Source organism: Arachis ipaensis, chromosome B02, assembly GCF_000816755.2.
Source record: "Arachis ipaensis cultivar K30076 chromosome B02, Araip1.1, whole genome shotgun sequence".
Classification (NCBI taxonomy): Eukaryota; Viridiplantae; Streptophyta; class Magnoliopsida; order Fabales; family Fabaceae; genus Arachis; species Arachis ipaensis.
This window is the reverse complement of record NC_029786.2, coordinates 6,730,110-6,740,849: the sequence shown is the minus strand read 5'-3', so window position 1 is coordinate 6,740,849 and position 10,740 is coordinate 6,730,110.

The following is a 10,740-nucleotide window of genomic DNA, read 5'->3' as shown; positions in this document are numbered from 1 at the left end:
CTTAAAACTCTTCCAGTAACATTAACATGTCAAGTGTGGCCCAAATGCTTCAACTCACTCAATGGAGTCTATACTCAATTTCTCAGAAGACTCATGAATCATGTTGACTTAAAACCAACTTGTGTTAACGGAATGATTAATACAGAGTTTAAATATTATTTGATGTATATAATAATTTAATAGTTAATAATAAATTCTTAAATAAAGTTTGTAAACGGCTTGATTACAATTTGAAAACCAAACAGTGAATGAATTTCTGTCATAGAAGATAGTACTAAGTACATTCATTGTGATATTGTGTATGGAAAAGATTACATATTCTTAAAAATATATTAAATACGTGTTTTAAGAATATTTCTAATAATTTTTAAAAAATATTTTTTTAATAATATTAAATATGTTTTAGGTTACAAACCAGGGTGTCTTTTTTTTATTAAATATATTTTTGGAAGTATGTAGATATGGTAGAGGTAGATGAATATATATCATTAGATGTATTAAATTATATCAACTTCTAAGAAACACAAGCCAAATGGTAACTCAGAGGATCCATATACTTGTGGAGGTAGTTGATAATAATAATAATAATAATATAATTTTTGTAGGACCAAATTAAAAGTGATCGCTAATTGTTCACTAGATTTTATTCAGTAACCGATTTTAGCGACTGTTATCGATTAATAAATTTATTTAGGATTAAAATAAAGTTAGTCGTTAAAATCACTACAATAATATAGACAATTTTTTAGGATTATTATGTGTCAAAAAAATTAAAATTCGTCAAAAAAATAAATTTTGACATTATTTTAACTATGAAAATATGTTAATAAAAGTTTTGATATAAGTAATTGTAAAAAAAAGTTTAAATCTTATTTTGATAAATATTGACCGTCAAAAATAATTTGTTAAAAAAATTTGAGAATATATTTTTTGTGATACTTATTAACCGTCAAAAATACTATTTATTTTAACACTTATTGACCATAAAAAATTTTCAACAAAAATTTTTAACAAAGAATGAGATGAAATCTTGAAACTGAAGAATAAATTGAGATTTTGAAAATGAATAATGAGTAGTAGTATGATCCCAAACTGAAAGTAGTGTGATGCCAAAATTGACGGAGCTCAACGAAAAAAAGAAATAATGGAGTAAGTTGAAAACAAATGAGTGTCAAAATTGAGGAATAATTTTCTACAATCAAATTATTCATCAAAAAAACATAGAAAATTTGATATTTGTGATATTTGTCAAAAATATATATTAATTTTTACACTTAACTATAGCTGTTAAAAAAATCATGTTAAAATAGCTCTCTTTTCTTGTAGTGAATCAGTGTCACTATCTTATAACTTAACGACCGAATTAGCAACTAAAACAAAAAATAATTATATGCATCTATTTACTAATTATCTTGCTAATATATTCTAACATTTTAAGATCATATGTATTGCTCTATTTACTCATTTATCAATAATGTATTTTAGATTCTAAATGATATTTAGATCGTTATTTAAAAAAAAAAATGGATTATATGAAATTAATCATAAACGAATTGGAAGTGATGGAAAAGAAAAAAAAAAGTAATTTTTCATTAGACTTGGCAATGTTAATTTCAGTTTATTGACAAAATAATTCTAACACTATTTTACTGATTTATTTAATTGAATGTTGATTATTGATATTTTTTATATTTTAAAAATTCATTGTAAATACTAATTTAGCTTGTTACTGTTGGGAAAATGGATTACTTTTTTATATTTATTGTGCAATGGACATAGTTATCGATAGACAGAAAAATAATGGTATGTACTTTATATTTGTTAGAGATTTTTTTTTAATTATTTTTTTTTGTGACTAAATAGAAAAAAAAGAAAAAAAAAAGAGATAAAACTAAATTAATTGACTAGAGTCATATCTAAATCTATTAGATGTTGAAACTCACTCCATAATTGGCTCCATATTTTCTTAATTAAATTCAATTAGATGTAAATAATGAATTATAATTGTGTAATTTTATACCTAATAGAATTATTCTTGAATAACATATCTAAATTATAAAAAAAAAATCCTAAAAAAACCGTTTTTAATATGTATATAGATTTATCAAATTAACCCTAATAAATAAAAAAGAAAACAAATTACGTACAGATTAATCTATGGATAGTTTTATTTGCGAATTTCATTACTAATATTATCTGCAAATTTCGCTACGGATTAATTTGCAAAATTTTCTATAAAAGTTACTTATAATTTTTGTTGTGAGTTTTGTATGTGAAATTTGGTGCACCAAATTTTGCTATGGAATTGAAATTTAATTTGCTACAACAGTTATTCATTAGCTTTAGAAGTAACAGAAAATAAAATTACCTGCAAACCAAAATTTGCAGTAAAATATGTAGTTAATCTGTTATTTTTTAGGAAAAGTATAGGAGAACAATAATCCTAGTGAACAATGGGGTTACAAATGTAAATTATTTATAAATTTAATTAATGATGTAATTAATTTAATTGTATTAATAATCATTTTTCAAAATTTAAAATATCAGATTTTTGAAATCAACCTGGGAACTAGCACACGTTTCATATCCTCACCATATCTCCTCTCTCTTGCTTCCCAACAAAGAAGGCTCACTTTCCAGCCCACCCACAACCCACGCTGCCCTTCCTATTCCAACGTCCGGCAGCCCCCAAGTGGAGAAAATTTTTTTTTCACTACACCCGTCAACCCGTGCACCGTGCAGCCCGGCGTAGGTCACCGTGATCACGCCCTGTGCAGCCCCTGCAGCCCAAGGGCTCCACCATTGCAGTCCCTGCAGCTCAAGGTCTCCACCTATCACAACCATTTTAATGGAGCACAATTCCGTTGAACCGAGTTGTCTCCTGCCAGTTTCTTTTACCGGTGATTCGTTCGACGAAAAAAGTGAACACTTGGACAAGATAAACAATGTATCTTGTTTCTTTTAGACGTATGTTTATTTTCATATAAATTAGATAGTTATTAAAAGCTCAATATTCTTAATCCATTATGATATTTTGTTACAAGCGGAACAATTTGGATGGTGTTCTTGTTCATTCATGTGGTTATTAGTTAAAGTGTAATATATAAGTGGATGATCCGGTGAAAGGATTAGTTTGAATTTTTTCTACCTAAAAAGAGAAAACAATTACATTTTTAGAATGGTGGAATGTTATAATACAATGTACTAGTTAGTTGTTACTACTTACTAGTTACAGATTGGGTTCTTGTTAAGTTTTTATAACTAGTTTCAATGAACCATGTGAAAAGTTCTAAAGAAATGAAATTAGAAATTTATTTACTGGATATGATGAATTGTTACAATACCTCTTTAATAGGTCACCCTAACATGTTTTAAATATATGTATAGTGTTAAATATGAAAATTTTGCAATCAAATGGATCAAAAGTATTTTTACTTATAAATATAGTCTTTGCACGATTAGATTCAACGCCAAAAGTACTTTTACTTATATTCATTCCAATCAAATGGATCAAAATGCAAGTGGACATGTGAGGATGAAGTAAAATACACTTTTAGCTAATACTAGAAAAAAGTAAATTTATCCCAAATTATACTTACAATTTTTTCGTAAAATAAACCAACAGGATTCCAATTCAGGCCTATCTCTTCTTTATCAAATATTCATAATTAGAGTATTTAACCGTTTCTAAATTTTGACAGCCTTTTAGGTTAGGTTTTGGAATGAAAAAAAAAATTTTAACATCATCAACCAAGTTACAAACACCTGGGAAAAATTTTCAACCATACGTTAATGAATAAATTGACCATCCTATCTAGATTCATTAAACAACTCACAAAGCAACATATTCATAGCACGTGCCTCAGATGAATTGCTGACTTACTAATAACCGGAGGTAAAACAAAGCCAAATACAGTAACTCGTTAAAATACAAGACGCGAAAACCCGGATGCTCATAAACATGTACGTATCATTATTTCTTCTCACTACATTACGTTCACAAACAAAAGGATAAGTCAAACAGACCTAGGAATTTTCGAAAGCAACAAAACCCTTCTAAGCAGCCAGAACATAAAAGTTACTATGAACATCTAAACATTCAATATACGGTTATCGGTTCTCTGACCTTCAATCTGGGAAGAGAAACACACCTCACGGCTTCTCTTGTTGCACCCGGTAATGACTCCAACCAAGGCGAACATGCAACGGCTACAACCTAGGGAGACTGCGGTTAAAAGCCAACGCTGGGGGTTTCTGGGTGACTTCCACTCGACGGGGCCAGGGATTCTCCTCTGCTGCTGGTGGTCTTTGCAATGGAGGCGCTGGCGGATGCTCGGTACGGCGATTGGCACGATGAACTACGGGTAGCAGCAAAAAATGAGCGGCTAATGGGGGAAGCTCCTCCTTCGTCAATGCCATTCGAAATAGCGGGGAGGGAAGGCTAACGTTTCCTTTCCTGAAGGGTGTTCGAAAGTTAGGGAAGGGGAAAGGTTTTGACTGTTGGGTCAAAGAAAGGGGGAGTGGATGGGATGATTACAATGGTATTAATTAAGATAATTAAAATTAGGATTTAAGAAATGGAGTGTTTATGAGTATACCTATGTTATTAATCTAATTGGGCTAATTATTAAGGCCCGTTGTTCATATTGTTCACCAAAGTCCCGTTGTTCATATTGTTCACCAAAGTCACTGTCCCCCTAGCATCTCCCTTAATAATTAGCCCAATTAGATTAATAACATAGGTATACTCATAAACACTCCATTTCTTAAATCCTAATTTTAATTATCTTAATTAATACCATTGTAATCATCCCATCCACTCCTCCTTTCTTTGACCCAACAGTCAAAACCTTTCCCCTTCCCTAACTTTCGAACACCCTTCAGGAAAGGAAACGTTAGCCTTCCCTCCCCGCTATTTCGAACGGCATTGACGAAGGAGGAGCTTCCCCCATTAGCCGCTCATTTTTTGCTGCTACCCGTAGTTCATCCTGCCAATCGCCGTACCGAGCATCCGCCAGCGCCTCCATTGCGAAGACCACCAGCAGGAGAGGAGAATCCCTGGCCCCGTCGAGTGGAAGTCACCCAGAAACCCCCGGCGTTGGCCTTTAACCGCAGTCTCCCTAGGTTGTAGCCGTTGCATGTTCGCCTTGGTTGGAGTCATTACCGGGTGCAACAAGAGAAGCGTGGGGTGTGTTTCTCTTCCCAGATTGAAGGTCAGAGAACCGATAACCGTATATTAAATGTTTAGATGTTCATAGTAACTTTTATGTTCTGGCTTCTTAGAAGGGTTTTGTTGCTTTCGGAAATTCCTGGATCTGTTTGACTTATCCTTTTGTTTGTGAACGTAATGTAGTGGGAAGAAATAATGATACGTACATGTTTATGAGCATCCGGGTTTTCGCGTCTTGTATTTTAACGAGTTACTGTATTTGGCTTTGTTTTGCCTCCGGTTATTAGTAAGTCAGCAATTCGTCTGAGGCACGTGCTATGAATATGTTGCTTTGTGAGTTGTTTAATGAATCTAGATAGGATGGTCAATTTATTCATTAACGTATGGTTGAAAATTTTTCCCAGGTATTTGTAACTTGGTTGATGATGTTTAAATTTTTTTTTTCATTCCAAAACCTAACCTAAGAGGCTGTCAAAATTTAGAAACGGTTAAATACTCTGATTATGAATATTTGATAAAGAAGAGATAGGCTTGAATTGGAATCCTGTTGGTTTATTTTACGAAAAAATTGTAAGTATAATTTGGGATAAATTTACTTTTTTTTAGTATTAGCTAAAAGTGTATTTTACTTCATCCTCACATGTCCACTTGCATTTTGATCCATTTGATTGGAATGGATATAAGTAAAAGTACTTTTGGCGTTGAATCTAACCGTGCAAAGACTATATTTATAAGTAAAAGTACTTTTGATCCATTTGATTGCAAAATTTTCATATTTAACACTATACATATATTCAAAACATGTCAGGGTAACCTATTAAAGAGGTATTGTAACAATTCATCATATCCAGTAAATAAATTTCTAACTTCATCTTCTTTAGAACTTTTCACATGGTTCATTTAAACTAGTTATAAAAACTTAACAAGAACCCAATCTGTAACTAGTAAGTAGTAACAACTAATTAGTACATTGTATTATAACATTCCACCATTCTAAAAATGTAATTGTTTTCTCTTTTTAGGTAGAAAAATTCAAACTAATCCTTTCACCGGATCATCCACTTATATATTACACTTTAACTAATAACCACATGAATGAACAAGAACACCATCCAAATTGTTCCGTTTGTAGCAAAATATCATAATGGATTAAGAATATTGAGCTTTTAATAACTATCTAATTTATATGAAAATAAACATACGTCTAAAAGAAACAAGATACATTGTTTACCTTGTCCAATTGTTCACTTTCTCCGTCGAACAAATCACCGGTAAAAGAAATTGGCACGAGACAACTCGGTTCAACGGAATTGTGCTTCATTAAAATGGTTGTGATAGGTGGAGACCTTGGGCTGCAGGGACTGCAATGGTGGAGGCCTTGGGCTGCAGGGGCTGCACAGGGCGTGATCACGGTGACCTACGCCGGGCTGCACAGTGCACGGGTTGACGAGTGTAGTGAAAAAATTTTTTTTCTCCACTTGGAAGGCTACCGGACGTTGGAACATGGAGGGCAGCGTGAGTTGTGGGTGGGCTGAAAAGTGAGCCTTCTTTGTTGGGAAGCAAGAGAGAGGAGATATGGTGAGGATATGATACGTGTTCTAGTTTTCAGGTTGGTTTCAAAAATCTGATATTTTAAATTTTGAAAAATGGTTATTAGTATAATTAAATTAATTACATCATTAATTAAATTTATGAATAATTTATATTTGTAACTCCATTGTTTATATTGTTTACTAAGATTATTGTTCTCCTATACTTTTCCATTTTCCAATTCTTTTTCCATGGAATAATTGGTCCCCTTCTAGATTTTGGAAATTGCGAACAATTTTCTCAGCTGGGAAATATTGGTCCACCATCTACACGTATTCCTATTCACAACACACTTGCATATAACTTTCTTCAATTGTTTAGTTTTCTATTATTTTCTTTTTGGTATTTATTGTTTACTTTTTTACACTGTTAGTAAAATCGGACCGGATCAGTCGGTTCAACTAGAAAACTGGTAAACCGGACCTTAAATCGGTTCGATCTGATGATCTGACCGGATAAGGTAATGAACTGATGCGAATCGGTCAAACCCAGAGTGAACCGGTCAAAACCGATCAAACTCGGTAAGACCTATGTTATTAATCAGAAAGACTTGGAGAATTTTCTGGCACATTAAGGTAGCGTTTGTTTTGAGGTACTGAGATAGAGACTGACAAATTGAGATTCAATATTATGTTTATTGGTTCAGAGACTGGTATTAAAATTTCTGTCTCTGTCTCTACAATTTCAGTATTTTAGTACCTTCAAAAATTAGGGACACAGGGGACTAAAATTTTTAGAGATAGAGACTGAAAGTTTAATAACATTTTATACCTAAAATACCATCATTTCAACTAATTAATTCCAATTTTACCCTTTGTGCAAATTAAATTAGAGTTTTATTCTTGTTTCAATTTCTGTCTTCCATTTTGCACCAAACAGAATACTGAGATTTATTTCAATTTCTGTCTCTTAGTCTCTGTCTCTCAGTTTCAGTCTTTTCGTCTCTGTCTCTCCACCAACGCTACCTAAGGGTTTTAGTATTGTGACGTAATTTTTTTAATTTTTATTTTTATTTCAATTTATTTTTCACATAAAAATTAATTATATAATATTAAATGTTTAAATAAATTAAAAGTTAAATAAATTAAATAAATACAATGAAAACAGTAAACCAAAACCCTAATCACTAAAGATTTTGGTAGTCGTCGTCGTCGTCATCATTTCCGTGATCTTGCTGAGACGATGGAGAAGGTAGTGATGTCTGTGTCCCACCAACAATACTATTGTCACTAGTATCTGTTGCAGCTGCCTACTCATTTGATGTCGTATATCTTTTGATGAGGGCATCGTGCTTCTTGTCCCATATAAAGTTAAGCTGCACAAAAAAAACTTTAAATCAAAATATATTGTATTAAACAAAATAGAAGATATAAACTAGCTAAGAAGGTTTAACTATATTAAGCTTTTACCATCCACTTCTAAAACCATCGCTCTTTGGTCTCAAAAGGAATTTTCTTGTAGTTCAATCGTGGATGATTGTACATCAGCTTGATAACGTTGGTCATCTCCTGAGTATATGCGTTGTTGTTTGGCGCAAACCTATCAACAATCCACAAATAAACTAATATGGCAATATAAATTAAAACTTCAGAAGCAAATAACCATAATATATAGAGGTTTTTTTTAGAAATTTTGACAAAGTTTTATTTATAACTGGAATGCGCTACAAATTCTATCCATCAACAATTAAACAGCACCAATTGTCAACAATCAATGAACAACAGTCAATAATCAAGAAGTAACATCCATAAATTCACTAAACTAGAATCAATAATCAGGATATATCAAACACTTTTAGCAATTCAATCCTATAATTCTAAATCCACTAAAACTAGAATCAACTATCAAGAACCAGTAATAACGATATATCAAATAATTTCAGCAATTCAAACCTACAACCCTAAATTCACTAAAACTAGAATCAATAATCAAGAATCACTAATCACGAGTTATCAAACACTTTCAGCATATAAAAGACTTAAAGTAGTACTTACATCGTCCCGTCATCAGGCTCAATCATCATCCATACAATGGGAGGTGGTGGAGGGGCATCAGTTGGTTGGCTTTCGTGAGAGGATTCCGGCGTTGCAATGTCCATCGCTAGAAGCGGCGTCACCGAGACAGTGGGCTGCTGAGTGGATGGAGGTGGCGTCATTACCGTAGACGCAGGGACGTAGTTAGGGTTAGGGACCATGATGAACGGCTGGTTTGATGCACCCGCAATCTGTGACGTCACCAGGGTAGTCGGAGTGGAGGGAGAGGATCTAGAATTTTCAGGGGTACCGGCAGAAACCCTTCCTCTACCACGACCACTAGGCTGATCCACAACACCTCTATCTGTCGTCATATCTGCAAAGAGCATACCAATTAAAAATGTGCTAAACATATTTACATAATTCAAAATGTGTAATCAAAATAAACTACGTTAAATTTAGTTAAAGAAATACATTACTCGTTGAAATCAAATAAAACAAAAGAGGTAAGTACACATTTCAACTTCACAAACATTTAGTAATATATATTACTACATGTATAATTTTGTCCGTATGCAAATAAAAAGTCATCTATAAGTCATTTAAAATGATCTCATATTTGATTTTCTATGAATTTACTGTCATTTTTACTCTTAAAACATATTGAAAATTAATATGACTTATTATCGAAGTCTTTAATCAAAACTAAACAAAGAGAACAAATCAACAATAATCAGAAATTCAGAACAACAAAACAATCTTATAAATTATAATAACCAGTTCAGAACAAATCAACAATAATCAAAACATGTTTTAATAATTAGAATCGGAACAAATCAGAACTAAATAAGGAACACAAATCAGAACATGTTCTAATTAAAATTGAAACTAAACAAGTTTAGTACCTTAAGTTCAGAATTTTAGAAAATCCTAAGTTTAAAACAAGTTTAATACCCTAAGTTCATAACTAAATAAAGAACACAAATCAAAACATGTTTTAATTAAAATTAAAACTAAACAAGTTCAGTACCTTAAGTTCAGAATTAAATAATCAACAATAATAAGAAGTCTTAAAATAGCAAATAAACCTTATAAATTATTTCAACATATCAGAATTTTAGAAAACCATAAGTTCAGAAGCATTATCTGAAGAAGAACATCAGAACTGAGAAGAAGAAGCGGCATAGACGGCAACGGCGTTGGCGGTGGCGACAGCAGCGGTAGAACCTCGTTCAGAATCCGACAATTACAACGGTGACGACAAAAACGACGAGGAGTGGCTCCCAGAGAGGAGGGAGCTGCCGGGGAGATGAGAGGGGTAGAGAGAGAATAGAAGGTGAGAGAGTTAGAGAGAGAAGAGAGACAAATTCGAATGAGGAAAAGAGGGTTCGCGCTTCAAATTTACAACACAGTTACCATCGGTTTTACTATAAGAAAAATCTGACAGTAACTATTGCGAGTTGCTAAAACGATGTGTTTCACTAAGTGAGTTTATCGTCGGATTTTTTCCGCCAATAAATCCGATCCTAAAGGATGCGCTAATGTTTTTTGTTTTTTCTTTAATTATTACTAGTGATTTTACCGTTGGAATCGTAAATCCATCAGTAAAATTGGGGATATTCTACGACGCTAAATTCGACTATACTTAGCATTTTTTTTAGTGATAAACAAATTGGAACTTTGGAAGTGATGGAAAAGGAAAAAAGAAAAGCAATTTCTTATTATACTTGGCTGTGTTAATTTCAGTTTATTGACAAAATAATTCTAACATTGTTTTATTCATTTATTTAATTAAATGTTGATTATTGATATTTTTATATTTTAGAGATTCACTGTAAATACTAATTTAGTTTGTTATTACTGGGATAATGGACTATTTTTTCATATTTATTGTGTAATGCAAATAGTTATTGATAGACAAAAGAATCATGGTATGTACTTTGTATTTGCTAGAGATTTTTTCTTTAATTATATTCAATTAGATATAAATGAATAATAATTATGTAA